Source organism: Tasmannia lanceolata, unplaced genomic scaffold (assembly GCF_043159265.1).
Source record: "Tasmannia lanceolata isolate RefF3 unplaced genomic scaffold, GAP_Taslan_0.1 ptg000002l, whole genome shotgun sequence".
In the NCBI taxonomy this organism is placed as follows: Eukaryota; Viridiplantae; Streptophyta; class Magnoliopsida; order Canellales; family Winteraceae; genus Tasmannia; species Tasmannia lanceolata.
In genome coordinates this window covers 22757431-22772748 of record NW_027518679.1, presented here as the reverse complement: position 1 = coordinate 22772748, position 15318 = coordinate 22757431, and positions in this window count along the sequence as shown.

The window sequence follows — 15318 nt, the reverse complement described above, 5'->3', positions numbered from 1 at the left end:
CCAAGACCAACTTTTTCTAGAGAAACAAGCTTGTTCTCAAGAATTTTATCTAATTTGCTCTTTCCACATGGAAACTTTCTAAAAGATATATTTACTTCCTTCAATTTCAAATCAAGTTTTTCATTTTCTTCTTTCAAACTTTTATTTTTCAAAATTAGTTTATCAATTTCTTCATTTAAACCTTTGTTTTTCATAATCAATTTTTTACTTGTTTTGACTTGCAAATCAAGTTCCTTTTTCAAATAACCAAAATCTCTAGTTATGTCTTGCACGGATTTTTTCATTGTTTTGTTTTTAGTAATTTGTAAATCTAAGTTTTCATGAAGTTTTTCACAAGCAACAATCAATTCATCATTAGAGAATTCATGACAAATATCATCAAGATCATTTACCTCGGAAATGGAGATGTCATTTGTCACCTTGGCAGGTCCCATAAAGCAAAGGTCATCTTCATATTTTTCATTTGATTCATTTCCAGATGAAGCACTCCCTTCATCCCAAGCCGCCGCACACAAAGCTTTCTTTCCATTTTTTCTATTCTTCTTGTTTTTGTCATTGTTGTTGTTGAGTGGGCAATTTGGCCTTATGTGTCCAACCTTCTTGCAATTGTAGCATCTCATCTCCTATTTGCTTGAAGGTCTATTTCTTCCTTGACTTGAATTGCCTCATTTCTTATACTTAAGAAATTTCTTGAATATCTTGGTGAAGAGATCAAGACCATCATCTTGTATGTTTTTTTCACTCTCAACTCTTGCTTTGAAAGCTATACCTTTCTTTTTAGTGTCTTCTTTATGTTTGTTTAAAGTTTCTCTTTCTTTTAAAACCATTTCAAAAGTTATCAATGATCCAATCAAGTCCTTTAAGCCCCTTTTTGAAACAGCGTTTGCCTCTTCAATAACGGTAACCTTAGGATCCCAATCTTTAGGTAGTGACCTAAGTATTTTAGTGACTAATTCCTTGTTGGATATTTGTTTACCTAATGATTTCAAACCATTGGTTATGTCTGTGAACCTAGTGTACATGACTTGATTTGTCCCTTCATGAGCTACCTCTAGCATGCCCCAAATCTCCTTAGCGGTTTCAAGAGTAGACACTCGGTTGAACTTAGGGAGATAAGGCACAAATTAGGGCATTCATGGCTTTAGCATTAATAGTGGATTCTCTCTTTTCATTATTATCCATTGGTTCATGTCAATATTAGGTTCTTTATATCCATTTTGGATGCTTCTCCAAACATCAAAATCTAAAGATTTTAAAAACACTTTCATCCTAGCTTTCCAATAATTGTAATTTGAGCCATTGAAGAAGGGAGGTCTAGTAGTAGATTGCCCTTCATTACTTTGAGAGAAGGTTGTCATTTAGATTTCCTTGTAGGTTTCCAAGAGAAATCCTTTGTAAAAGCCTAAGCTCTGATACCAAGTGAAATTCCACTAAGCAACCCAAGACGGGGGTGAATTGGGTTTCTTTTAAAAAAAACTTTAAGGATTTAAAAACTTAGCTCACATTAGTTTTAGTTTAGTTTAAAAAGATTAAGAATGATATTCTAATTCAAGAGTTAAGGCACTTACTAATAGAGAAGAGATGAAGAGACAAGAGGCTTGACACAAGGGTTTTTATAGTGGTTTGGTCTTAAACCCAAGACCTACTCCACTCTTCTCAAGTTTCTCTCCTTGAGGATTCCACTAGTCTTCTTCCAAGGAACATAAATATGGCGTTCCTTCTGTCAAGTACAATCCAAGCGTCCAAGCTCCAAGGGTCTTAAATACGACGCCCTTCGTTGCCAAGTACAATGTAGAGAAGAAAGGATGTAGCACACTTGCCTCTTAGTAGGCTGATTACAAGTAAATAACACTCACTCTCAATCAAAAAAAAAAAGATGAACAAGTAAAAGCCCTAAGGTCTCAAGAACAATCTAAAGTCAAGGCACAAGAGAGAATGGGAGAGTGATTTCCTTGTTAGAATGATGTAAATACCCTTATAAATGCTCAAGGAATGTTAGATTAATCACTTAGTGTTTATCCAAAGGCCCCAAGGTTCATATATATATGGGAGAGTGAAATATGGCTTTTTCAGACTCCCCAACGGTCTTCTCGGATTCCACACTCGGAACTCCGAGTGGACCGTTACAGGTTAATTTTTGAACCTGGACCATTTCTCGGAGCTCCGAGAAATTGTCTCGGAGTTCTGAGTAGGCCATTTTCAGTAGGATATTTCTATCTTGTAGAATTCATATCTCCTTCATTTTTTGTCGAATTTCGACGTTTTTATACTCTACGGATATGAGAAAAATGAGAGCTATCTGTTAAAAATATTTTTAAAAATATTTGAAAATATTTTAAAAAAGTTTTGATAGGATTTAGTTGCTGGTCCAGGTTGGCCTTCTGAACTCAATTTTTGTTCAATTGTGATGGAATGCCATATGGGTCCCAACATGTTGGTACACCACCATGGCCATTCACTTATTTATTTAAGTCCTTTAAGCTTATTGGTCTCTTTGAAAAATATATTTTTAGGGATTTTAAGATGTGCCTTAACCAGAGAAAACACAAGAGAGATAGGTGATACAATCTAACATTTTTACCACTCTCTTAAATGAACTCTTGAGGTAGCCATTGCTTGATCTTCTCTTTAGTACATGGCTTGCTTTGGGATCTTCAATGTTGAGCTTCTTTGCTTTACACCTTTGAGGATGATGCCACCATTTGGTTCAAGCTCTTTTGCAAGTTGTTGATCCACAAGCTTTGGCCTTCATTGATCCTCCAAGGTATGATTGATCCAAGTATGCTTTATCTCATTTGCATTGTATTTGGTCAATCTTTAAGCATAGGCCATCAATGGTGTGTGCTAGCATGGATTGACCTGTGAATTACCTGTCTATGGCACAACACTCAAGGCAAACGATCAGTCCATAAACGACTAATCAATTTGAATTTGTTAATCATCAAAACAAGGTGATTGAATGAACCCATGAGAACCCTTGGGCTAACAGACGGCACTATAAAATCAACACTCTTAGGAGAGTTGATTTCATTGGACACAGGCTGTTGGTAAGGACAATTACCCTCTCGAGCCTATAAGCTCATTTTCTTTTGCAAACCCTTTTTATTGATTGTTTGATTCTTTTACTTGTGTATTAACATGATTAGCATAGCTTTGCTTTGATCACATGCTTACTTATGCTTAGCTGTAGCATTATCTATTTCCTTATTGCTTTGTTCACATGCATAGATGTAGCATTAGCTATTTCCTTATTGCTTTGATTACATGCTTAGCTGTAGCTTATTTGTCTTTGCTTGCTTCGATCATATGCTTATTCACATGGTTAGCCATAGCATTACCTGCTTATTCTATCTTGATTATCTTCTTATTGCTCCTTTATTATTATCTATGCATATATATATATATATAGAGAGAGAGAAAGAGAGAGAAAACGGTTCCTACACATATGTGTAGAGAGTTCTCTACACACTAGCTTAAAATACAGTGGGGGCCCACATTGTTTGGGTGATCCAAGCCATCCATTTTAAAGGCCCTCACATAGATAGGGTGTCTACAAAAAATCAGATCCATAGGATCATCTCAACCCTACGATTTGTGGAGGTAAAATGGATGTCTTTAAACCTTTACAAATTAGTCCATTTTTTGCCTCCACAGTTCGAATGGTTAGGATGATCCTATGGATCTGATTTTTGGTGGACACCCTATCTATGTGAGGGCCTTAAAAATGAATGGTTTGGATCACCCAAATAATGTGGCCCCCACTGTATTTTAAGCTAGTGTGTAGATAACTTATCTACACATATGTGTAGGAACCGTTTTCTTATATATATATATATATATATATATATATATATATATATATATATATATATATATATATATGCTTATCTGCTTAGTTGTAGCATGTATTTAGATTTTTACTGCTTTCTTAGATGAGATGTGTTAGGCTGTAGTGGAGACAGGTATCAAGGTCATCTGATATTGGATTTGCACTAGTTTTTCCTGCCTCCCTAAGTGATATGAGATTTATTGATTCATATTCTATATGTATATGGTCTGTATATTGAGAGGGGGAGACGGGGGACTCTAGGGTTTCTTCCAATGTTGGGTGATACTGATATCAACCCTCCTTATGTTATGGATGGTTTTTTCCTTTCTTTTGTGGATGTGATTTCTCATCCTCGAGCTATGTATGTTGCAGATAGGTCGTTTTCTAGGGGATGCAGGTTCCCATTCCATATTTTGCCCAAAATTCTTTAAAATCAATAAAAATAGCATTAGAGACCGAGTTTTCTCGGACGAGTGGGGTGCCTAACACCTTCCCCACTCGTAATCAGTCACGGACCTATTCATTCTTATACTTGCTTTTATCCATTACACAGAGATCATTTATGGGTTCCACGCCTTAATCCTAGATGGCGACTCTATTATTTTCAGTTTCCCATCATATACTTGGATATGTGTGGGGACATTTAGTAAGGTATGACTTGGTTTCGAGTTTTACTCCAAATCAAGTGGTATCGCACGCCATGAACTCATACTGTGAGGGCACTATTCGAGAGAGCCACTGCTGAGCTCTCCATCTCATGTGGAGATCAAGGGGTTCCCATCTCCCTCGAGGGTCCCACAGAAACCCCAAAAGAAAGCCATATGAAACTCTATTAAAGAGTTCTATTCTTCAACAACAATTTTATTTTTTTTGCAACAAGTAAATAAGAATATTGAAACCCTCAGTACACTGAGGGTATCATACAATATGTTTTTTCAACAACAGGTTTAAGGTATCACACACAAAATCTTTGTATGACTACCAGGAAACAAACCAGCTTTAGGGTATCACTCCCAAGTTTGTTTATTTGTTTATTTATTTTTGTTTTGTGAAAACCTACTACCAGGAAACATAACAGGAGCCCTAAATTTGGGAGTAATTTCAAAACCAATGTGTATAATCAGAGATGAAAAATGCTTTAGAGATGAAAAATGTGTATAATCAGAGGTGAAAAAAATGTATATAATCAGAGATGAAAAAATGCTTGGAAAAAAAAGCTTCGGAGATGAACAAATGCTTGGAAAAATGCTTCAGAGATGAAAAAATGCTTCAGAGATCAACAAGTGCTTGGAAAAATGCTCCAGAGATGAAAAAATGCTTGGAAAAATACTTTATTTACACATCCACATGGTTTGAAAAAATGCTTCAGAGATGAACAACAATACATTTAATGAAACAAAACCCTAAGAAGAAAAACAAAAACACAACCAAATCTCAACAAAGAAAACCCTAAGAAGAAGAAAACACACACCCAAATCTCAACAAACAAAACCCGATTGCAGAGATGAACGTGAACTACATTATCAAGAATAAACCCTAATCGATTGCATGAGAGAGGGATTTCTGATTTCGAAGAAAAAATACCCAAATAAGAAGATAAAAAACTAACCGTCCTTTTTGCAGAGAGAAAGAGAGACAAAGCACCTTTTCCGAAACCCTAACCCGCCGTTTATTTGGAGACGAAGGTCCTTTTTGCAGTGAGAAAGAGAAATTGAAACCCAGAGAGAGAGAGAAGGCCCAAAGCAGAGAGCGAAGGTCTGTAATTTTTTGAAACCCTAATCCGCATAGAGGGTGGAGACGAAGGTCTGTATTTTTGGTTTTTTTTTTCTCTCGAAGCCCTTCGCTCTCTCTCTCTCTCTCTCTCTCTCTCTCTCTCAGCCCTCGATAGCTTTTGTTTTTGTTCAAATCATCAATTAGACGGCCTCGAAGTTTGATTTGACGAGTGTCGTAGTTGGAGCGTTAAAGTAATATGTTAAAGCAGAGTGGGTGTAGAGAGGTTTGCTACACGATCGAGTAGCTTCACTTTTCTCTCTCTCTCTCTCTCTCTATATATATATATATATATATATAGAGAGAGAGAGAGAGAGGATGGAGAGTAGAAAGACATGTCGAAATGTGCCACCAATTAAGGTTTTGCTTTCTTTGGAAATGGTAAGATTCCTTTGTGGTGAAAGAGATATAAAGAGAGAAGAAGAAATATATCTAAAATAGAAAGGGAAATGATAAATGCGCCCCTTTTCATCACATGGGACACCCAACTGCAGTGTACGTTCCGTTGAATCCTTTTTACTTGAAGTACATCAGCCCCTCTGCGGTCATTAATACACTGCAAATGGGCGTCTCAAGTGATGAAAAGGGGCGCATTTATCATTTTCCAATGGAAAATCTGTTATGTCTTTGGTTTGATGTCTAACTAATATAAGAAACTAAGATTTAAAATATTTAGAAAATATGTGGTATTAGAAAATGAGAGAGTTTAAAAGGAGAATCACAGAGTGGTATTTTAGGCGTTAGAGTGGTTTTGTTATATTTTTTTAAATTGTTTATTTAAAGGAACTTTTTTTAAAATTTATGTGTTTACAACTGTTTTGCACTAAACAACAACAAACCCTGAATCACCTTTTGGATTTGCAGGTAAGTGAGATACTAATGTTTGTTTCTGCAGAATAACAAAACACTAGAGAAAAACTTATAGAAGAGAATAAAGAACGAATTTAAAAGGCTTTCAAGAGAGTGAAATTTCTTAGGAAGTTCTCAAATTTGAATTCCCCACGTGGATTTTCGTAATCTATATGAAATGACAAGTTTCTGCTCTTTTTATCTGGTGATTTTTTCTGTTAGAAAAGCACCTCTACAAGGCTTCATTTCAGAGCAAGATGAAATTTGGTTGTTAGATCTGCCCATCCGTGAATCTACTGTCCAGATTGATCCCAGAGTGACTATTGGTTTGTGTAAAACCTCCGTCCTCCCTCGTAATCGCTAGATTGTCAATCCACGACTCAGATCGCATCCTATCGGCTTCTGATCGTTGGGACGTGACTGTCCGTGATCTCGACAATCCATATTGTACCAGGTTGGTCATTAACCGTTACCCGCCAAAAAAAGCGTCACTAGCACCTTACTGCCCATGCCGCATGTGTGCGGATGGTACGTTGCACTGTCCCATGACTCCACCATTTGTCAAAATTCATTTGTGCAACAAAAAGAAGCAGGAGGGAGTATATCAACTCTTCAACTTTTTTACTTTTCAATGTGGTACTATGTTGCTTGGTCTTCCCTCCAGCACTTTTTCACCTCTTTCAAAAAACACTCATTTTCTAAATAAAATGTACCTTTCTTTATAAATCTTTTTCAAAAGCGCTTTTATTTTGAAAATACTCTAAAGACTAGCCCAAAAGGCCCCGAGCAACAGTGCGCGAGCGCGGGAGCCCACACTTCCACATCTATGGTATTTTTCATTTTGATCTGAACTTTTTTTGGATTCAATACTGATTGATTACTTTGTTTTTATATTTGTCTGTTTTTATTTTTATTTTTAATTTATATATATTTTTTGGTTTTCTTCTTGTTACTCGTTTGTATTTTTTTGTATTTGTCTTCTTTGTTTGTTCTTCTTGACTGTTTTATTTTATTTTATTTTTTTTTCAGTTTCTTTCATAGAATAGCTAATTAAAATCTGTTGAACAAAAGGGAAACGATAAATGCACCCATTTTCATCACATGCCCAACTGCAGTGTATGTGGCAATCTAATCCGTTGAATCCTTTTGACGTGAAGTACATGAGCCCCTTTGCAGTCATTGATACACTGCTGCTGGTTGTCTCAAGTGATGAAAAGGGGCGCATTTATCATTGGGAAATGTTATCAACACTACTGTATTGTGATGAGGGCACTCCCCACTTTATTAAAAGTACAGTATGGCCCGCACCATTAGATGATCCAAACCGTCCATTAGGTGGTGCCCCAAAAATTATTTCCATAGGTAGATCCTAACCCTTCGATCTGAAATTATTTCCATAGGTTGATCCTATCCCTCCGATCTATAGAGGGTTAGGATCCACCCTCTAGCATTTAGATCGGAGGGTTACGATCAACCTATGGAAATGATTTTTGAGGCACAACCTATTTAGGCTGTGGCTCATCTAATGGACGGTTTGGATCATCTTATGGTGCAGGCGATACCGTACTTTTAATAATGTGAGGAGTGCCCTCATCAAAATACAGAAGTGCTGATAACATTTCCCTTATCATTTCGCGAACAAAATTGAAGAAAAGAAATTAAAAAAGGGATAAAATTTTCACCCCCTGTAAGATTGATACACCCACTGGTAACATGATTTGACGTCGAAAAGCGTTAAGGTCTGCTCATAATTCACCTAACAGTGGGGTGTACCATCCTAAGGGGAGGTGAAAAAACTCTCCCAAAAAAAACCCATAAAATTTTTCGCTCCACCTGTAGACAGGGGCGGAACTACGTATAGCTTGAGGGGGGCCACGGCCCCCCCAAAGATTTGCAAAATCGTTAACTTTTATTTTAAGTAATTACTTCTTAATTTCCGCTAGGATTTAAAAAAATCCCAATTTTATCGAGAATTCGTCCCTATAAAATAGGGATATTATCATAGGAAGTGATTTTCCCCCTAAACCGATAAAATCCCCCGTTAATAGTTAAATGCTCGAGGATAAATTCACCCCCCCTCTTAACGCTTTACATTGCCTTTAAAACTCAACGAATAACGTTGATTAAAGGGAAGTGATACTCCCCCTAAACCAATAAAATCCCCTAGTTAATGGTTAACTGCTGGAGGATAAATTCACCCCAAACTTAACCAATAAAGTTAAGGGGAATTTTATCCGTCGGATGGGGGAATAACATTGCCCTTTATTAAAGGCAAATGTTATCAGCACTACTGTATTTTAATGATCGCAATCCTCACTCTAGTAAAAGTACGGTATGGCCTGAACCATAGGATGATCCAAACCGTCCATTATATCGGCCACACCATAAATAGGTTGTGCCCCAAAAATTATTTCCATAGGTTGATTCTAACCCTCCGAACTATAGAGGGTTAGGATCATTCAGTCCCAAAAATTACTTCTATTTTCTTTCGCTAATTGAATTGGTGTTTGTTAGAGTATTAGGGTTTAAGCAAGGATGCTTAAAGCATTACACCCAAGGTATCTAGTTTGGAATACCAAGTTTGTTGCCTCCAGCCCCTATATATAGAGATACATTAGGGTTATGAGAGGTTAATGGGCTCCAGCCCAAATGGGCCCACTACACCTGGTCCATTACCTATTGGGCTTATATTAGAACATACATGGGTTATATTATATATACCCAACAATCTCCTCCTATGTTCTACATATAGCATAATCCAATAGATAGATAATGTGATGTCCAAACAAAATTATTGAAGCACCCATATCACCATATCAATAAAGATTTGTAATCCAATTGAAAACAAAATACTTTAAAGAGTAACTAAAAGTTTTAGAAATAATCTAAACTCAAACATAAGCAGTTTCATATGTAGGTGAACTATTTAATCAACGGAAAAGAAAATAATAGTTCCCACTGCGCTATAAGGATTCACTCATCAAGTAAGTCATCCTCATCAAGATCCAAATTGAGGCAATCTCCTCCATTTTCGCCAATTCCTGTAAATTATCAAATATGAATTTCATTTAAAAATGAATCTAATCATTTGTGTATTTTACTAAAAGTATCTAGTTCTACCAGAAGAACTTAGTACAATTTCATAATGGCTGAAAAACAAATATTAATATCAATAAGCATCAATGTCAAGTTTCAATCAAGAACAAGACCTAAATAGTTTCTTTTACAAAGAACCATTCCATGTTTCCATTTGGAATGTTACAGGCATCATATCCAAATTGAGTTAAGCTGTATCATCAAGTTTGGAATGAAACAACCTTTCCCAAGAAGGACATGTCATCAAATGTGGAATGACATAAAGATAACTGTAAACATCATTGAAACATATCAAGTGCTTATCTTGGCCAAGATAGGGAGATTCGAAAAATTCAAAATAATAGGAATGTAGGTTAAGACACGTCTACACAGTCTTTAACCCCATCTCCCCCACAGTTTTGAATATTCGATCTTTGTTCAATCCTTCGTAAGAGCATCGGCCATATTATCCTTCGATCGCACATCAACCAAAGTGATAATACCTTGTTCTAGAAGATAATTCAGCGTGGCATGTTTCAGCCTGACATGTCTCCTCTTACCATTAAAGAGTGAGTTTTTCACAATTGTAATTATAGCTTGATTATCACAGAACAAACTTAAAGAGTTAATCTTTAAATGGGTCAATGGAATGTCTAGGATCAGATCTCTTATCCACTCTGCTTCATCTCCTGTAGAAGCTAAAGCATAAAGTTCCGATTCCATAGATGACAGAGCAATACAAGTCTGTCTCTTTGACTTCCATGCAATAACGGCTCCACCCAGTGTAAAAACATAACCACTGGTAGATTTACTGTCTCCTAATTCTGAGCCCCATGATGCATCAGAATACCCTTCCAGGATAGGAGGATGGCCAGTATAACATAGAGCATATCCTTGAGTACCCTTATGGTATCTCATCAGCCTCAGAAGGGCATCCCAGTGCTCATGGCCAGGATTACTAGTGAAACGATTCAGCATGCCAACTGTAAAGGCTATGTCTGGTCTAGTGCAACTCATAGCATACATGAGACTACCAATCAGTTTAGAATAATCTAACTGATTCACACTGTCTCCTTCATTAGAGATCAACTTCTTGGTATAATCAAATGGTGTCTCAATCGGTTTACACTCACTGTATCCCCATGTAGAAAGTAGTTTTTCAATATAATGGGCTTGGCTAAGAGTAATCCCTTGCCTTTCAAAACTTACTTTCATACCAAGAATGGTGTCAACCACAACAAGATCTTTCATGTTGAATTCTTGAGCCAAAGTGGTTTTCACGTCACTCACTACAGAGAGATCGGAACCAAGAATCAACATATCGTCTACATTAAGACCATACAAAGATTTGTGTAACTTAGAAACTCTGTTCTCGAAACCTTCCATGACAAACCCTTCAGGTTGGTTCATGTAGATTTTCTCTGTGAGGTCTCCATTAAGGAAAGCCGTTTTTACATCCATTTGATGCACAACATACTTCTCAATAGAAGCCAAAGCAAGAAGAATTCTTATCGTTGCCAAATGACAGACCGGTGAGTAAACATCAAAGTAGTCTATCCCACTGACTTGAGTATAGCCCTTAGCTACTAAACGTGCTTTATACCGAGCTATGGATCCGCCAGGATTAAGTTTCTTCTTCAAAATCCACTTACAGCCCACAGTCTTAGCCCCTTTTGGCAAATCGACTAGCTGCCAAGTTTGATTTTGTAGCAGAGAGCTCATTTCATCATCAATGGCTTCTGCCCACAACAAAGAGTTCCTAGATCTCATCGCTTCCTTATAGGTTGATGGATCATTCTCTACATGGTAGGTCACAAAGTCCTCACCAAAATTCTTGGGTACTCTATCTCTTGTAGAAACTCTTAAAGGTTCTGATGTAGAAATCATTGTAGGACAGGTGTCAGAAGTATTTTGTTCAAACTCTACATGCGATTCTGTAACCATTTCAGTATCGCCAGGTAGGTTCAAACCATGATCTCTGAGAAATTTATTCTCAAAGAATACTGCATCTCTAAATTCTATAACCAAATTGGTAGATAGATCCAAAAACCGATCAGCAGCACTATCTTCTGCACCACCTAGATAAACACAAGTGTTTGTTCTAGGTCCTACCTTAGGTCTCCTAGGGTCTTGTATCCTCACATAAACAATACAACCCCAAGTCTTAAGAGTGTCATATCTACAAGGATGTTTATGCCATAACTCATAAGGAGTAGTGGTCAAATTAGAGTGGTGTACTCTATTCAGGATGTGATTTGCAGTTAAAACTGCTTCTCCCCAATAGCTAGTAGGCATGCCAGCTGTCAATAACATAGAGTTTAACATTTCAGTTAACGTCCGGTTCTTACGTTCAGCTATGCCATTAGATTGAGGTGAGTAAGGAGCAGTAGTTTCAAGTATTATGCCCTGAGAGGCACAGAATTCCTTGAACTCAGTCAAAGTGTATTCTCCTCCTCGATCACTCCTAAATCGCTTAATTTTCAAATTCAATTGATTTTCAACACGATTCTTGAAAATTTTAAATTTATCAAAAGCTTCATCTTTCGATTTTAGGAGATAAATATGACAATATCTAGAAAAATCGTCTATAAAAGTGATTAAATACTCCCGACCACCTCGAGTAGTGAAACTTTTAAAATCACAGAGGTCAGAATGTATTAACTCAAGAAGTTGTGTGCTCCTAGAAACCGAACGAAAAGGTTTTCTAGTGATCTTGGTTTGTGCACACACTTCACATATGTCAAATCTAATCGATGTATCTAAAGGTATATTATAAGTTTTAGCAAGTTTGACCAGTTTTCTATAGTTCACATGTCCCAATCTAGTGTGTAACAACTTAGGATCAATCAAAGTGGAACTAACCTGACTAACGGTTTCATTTGCTAAACTCAGTCTATACATACCATCGATTAAGAAAGCACAGCCAAAATAATAAGAGTTAACAGTTAAAGTTACTCTTCCACCCAAAAAAGATGAACACATGCGAGCATTGTCTAAAAGACTAATAGAAATTAAATTCTTTTGAATAGCAGGAACTACTTTAACATTTTTTAAAGTTAGTATTTTACCTGAAGAAAGGACCAGGTTCGCAGTTCCAGTGTGAGTCACCTTTGCCTCAGCTCCACTAGCCACTGTAACGGTCTCTCTCACGCCAACAGCATCCGTAAGTAGTTTCTTCGAGTTGCAAACATGGCAGGTGGCTCATGTATCTAACCACCAGTCTGAAGAAGTACTGGCCTTACCATTGCCTAACATGGCAACAAAATTCTTATGCGCAGCACTGTCCACCATCATATGAGCTTCCTTTTGTGATGTGTCAGATTTAGCCTTCTTTGGTTGTTTACACTCTGCAGCAAAGTGACCCCATTTCCCACAGTTGTGGCACTTGCCCTTCTTTTTCTGAAAGATAGTCTTTTTGGCCTCCAACTTGGGTTGTTCACTTTTAGGTGACTTGGATTTCCGAGGAAATTTCTTGGGATATATTACAGCGTTAGCAGCAGATTGTTGCTGTCTAACCATCTCCAAGTTATTCGTAGCTCGATTCTCATCTTCGATTCGAATGAATCGTTTGAGATCATCCAGTCCCACTTGCACCTTTTTCCGATACATCTCGGTTTTGAAAGAGTGCCATGAAGATGGTAACTTGTATATAATTGCACTCACAAGAAATGAATCACGGACAACTATTTTTTCATTATTCAACTTAGATCTCAAATTCTCTAGATCAGTCACTTGAGGAGTGATTTCCTTGTCCTCTTGAAACTTGAAATCCATGAATTTGTCCATAAGATGAGTCTTGGACAATTCCTCCTCCTTCTTGAATTGAGCATCTAAGTTGTCTCATATTGCTTTAGCAGTGTTATATTTACTATAGGTTTCTGCAAGACGATCTGAAAGACAATTCAACAAGTAGTCTTTGTAGAAATCCTCATCTCTAAGCCATTGAGATTCATCAACTTCTTCATCCGTCTCAGCAAAGGTACTCAAACAGTGTAAAAACAATTCATATATTTTAGACTGAATTGAGTCTTTCGCTTCCATGAGTTAAACTCAGATCCACCAAAGAAGTGAAGTTTGACCATCTCAAAAGGCATAGAAATCTTTTCCATTTGATATTTCAGAGGAAATTAAAAAATAGATAGAGTGCACCTGATTGGAGAGAACCAAATTGCAAACCAAAACAGAGAACCGTATCCGTGATCCGAATTGCAAGAACCACTTTCGGTTACCAAGATCAAGCCCCAAAGTAGTTTCCACCACAAGCTATAGCTCCTCACAAGATTCGGTCACAAGGGTTGCTCAAATATGTGTCCAAGGGGGGTTTGGCCACACCAAGTGATTCGACCAACAGGAGATGGAAGGTAAGAGGGAAAAACAATAAACTTTACTCCTCCCTCTCTCTCCAATTCACTATTGTACCCCTCTGGTGATGCCACTTCACCTCCCCTCTGAACCAATTCTCCCACCACAGGAGGTTGAGAGAATTAATTAAATTTCCTTTCTACCCATCAAAACCTCCATGCCGAATCCTTCTATACCCAACAAGTTTCACCTCTTCTTTGACGAGCAACTAGACAGAAACACAGGACAAATTTCTGCAACTCCCCAATAGAACCGGCGGCAACAGGGGAGACCAACGGAAAAAGAGAATCCGACGGAGAGAGGGCTGCTGGTCAGACAGGAGGATGGGTATGCCCAATCTGGAAAACCGATTCTTGTGTGCCCAACAAGTTTCGCCTCTTATGTACAGATTTTTGAAAGAGAAGAAGGTCACGCCCAAACCGATTCTTGTGTTGGTTTCTTTTTAAGAAACCCTCTGTGGGAGATGGGTTTCACCGGCGGCAAATAAGATCCCGTGAGAAATCCTCTGTTGGAGATGGGTTTCACCGACCGGCAAAGAAGATTCCGTGAGATGGGTTTCACCGGCGGCAGAGAAGATTCCGTGAGAAACCCTCTGTTGGAGATGGGTTTCACCGACTGGCAAAGAAGATGCCGTGAGATGGGTTTCACCGGCGATGGTCAATCTCAAGAGGAGCCGACGTAGAAGAAAAAATTAGGTTTTTTGTGATGCTTTAAGATTGTTAGAGTATTAGGGTTTAAGCAAGGATGCTTAAAGCATTACACCCAAGGTATCTAGTTTGGAATACCAAGTTTGTTGCCTCCAGCCCCTATATATAGAGATACATTAGGGTTATGAGAGGTTAATGGGCTCCAGCCCAAATGGGCCCACTACACCTGGTCCATTACCTATTGGGCTTATATTAGAACATACATGGATTATATTATATATACCCAACAATGTTTTTAGGGTTTCTCGGTAGATTTTTTTTTTTTTGAACTCTTCACTACCCTTTTCCTTGAGCGCTCAAGAAGGGTTTCCGTTAATGGGCTCCAGCCCAAATGGGCCCACTACACTTGGTCCATTACCTATTGGGCTTATATTAGAACAGACATGGATTATATTATATATACCCAACAGTGTTTTTAGGGTTTCTCGGTAGATTTTTTTTTTTGAACTCTTCACTACCCTTTTCCTTGAGCGCTCAAGAAGGGTTTCTGACTTTCTGCAAAAAAATTGCTTGAGTTGGTTGACTTGCTTCAATCTCCATCGTAGAAGAAGAAGGAGAAAATGTTAGTTCTATTCCTTTCTTCCCCCGTATTTCTAAGGTTTCTGATTCTTTTATGTTCTTTTTATTTCATTTTTCTCTAGGATTTATCAGTTTATGCTTATGTTTTTCCTAGTGTTCTTTCCTCTTCTGATTTCCTTTTTTTTTTAGAGAGTGAGAAGGAGAGAG